This window comes from Pseudophryne corroboree, chromosome 11, assembly GCF_028390025.1.
Source record: "Pseudophryne corroboree isolate aPseCor3 chromosome 11, aPseCor3.hap2, whole genome shotgun sequence".
NCBI lineage: Eukaryota > Metazoa > Chordata > Amphibia > Anura > Myobatrachidae > Pseudophryne > Pseudophryne corroboree.
The window spans coordinates 213,569,761-213,570,917 of record NC_086454.1 but is presented as its reverse complement, the minus strand read 5'-3'; the positions used below and the strand labels follow the sequence as shown (position 1 = coordinate 213,570,917).

General features: G+C 34.5%; 1 non-coding gene across 1 annotated transcript; it reads right to left on the bottom strand.

The window, feature by feature from the left end:
* Positions 1-791: 791 nt before the first annotated feature.
* On the bottom strand, positions 792-865 carry TRNAN-AUU (transfer RNA asparagine (anticodon AUU)). Its single transcript has one exon. It is a non-coding gene; the product is annotated as a tRNA-Asn (tRNA).
* Between the last annotated feature and the right edge of the window lie 292 nt (positions 866-1,157).

The window sequence follows — 1,157 nt, the reverse complement described above, 5'->3', positions numbered from 1 at the left end:
TATTTTGTCTCTTTTATTTTTACTTAAAGTACAATAACTTTTACCATTTTAATTTGTTTTAATAGTATATTGACAGTATTGTTTTCTTTCAAAAATCCACTTCATTTTCTTTACCCTATTATTAAAATGGTAATTGACAAAAACAAACTACATTGTCTTCAGAAGAGCAATACAAAATGTACAAGTGATATATTAAAATCATCTTTCCAGCTTGAATTTCAATGATGCATTGGGTCAACAATTTTGTGAGAAACATCTTCTCCCTTAAATAAAGATTTTCTTAATTCCTTACCTGTGTGCTAATTAGATATCACCTTGTTTTCACATTAAACAGACTTCCACATGAGAAAGCAGCAAGGATGCAGTGGCGTTAATGTTTCCTGGTGTCAACTTGTATTATTTCAGTACACATTGAAATGAGGATGCATCTTGCTGCCTTTCCAATGAAGCAAGTTTAATTTAGTAATAGGTGAAAAACCATCCTTACAAAGGTGTTAATCAGAGACTTGGCTTTGTGGACACTTTTCAGAGAACAAATTTGTTAGCATAAAAATAAAGCCAGAAAATGAAGAGCTGTTTAATCACTCAATTGGATTTTTTTGCCAGCATATTTCTTTTTCTCTGCAACCCACTGCTAAATTGTGCTTCCTAGCTGTTTTTTATAAAATCACTGAATCAAATCTAACTCTGATTACATCAAAGAAGGCCATGTACCCTACACCATAAGAGGAGGTTTGAAATTTTGACTTGTCTACTTAAATATCACCAAAATCTGATCACAAGGTTAATTACGTCCCTGGGTGGGATTGAACCACCAACCTTTTGGTTAATAGCCAAACACACTAACCGATTGCGCCACAGAGACACTTTGCAAAAGTCCGTACTGACAAAGGCTAATAAGCATTCATCTAAAACGTTTCCTAGAAAAACTTTAAAAAGTCAATAATCTGGAGAGTTTTTGTAAGATGTTTCTTCCATCAACCAACGAAGAAACACATTGGTACTTTCCCATGATGAGTGAGTGCTTCAGGATCTCTTGCACTTACATGTGCAGCAGAGTACTGCAATGGAAGCATGCTGGGCCCATAACCCAGAGGTAGGCAGATTGAAACTATCCTCTGCTATATGCATTTTTTTTGTTAAAGTAATCCAAAACT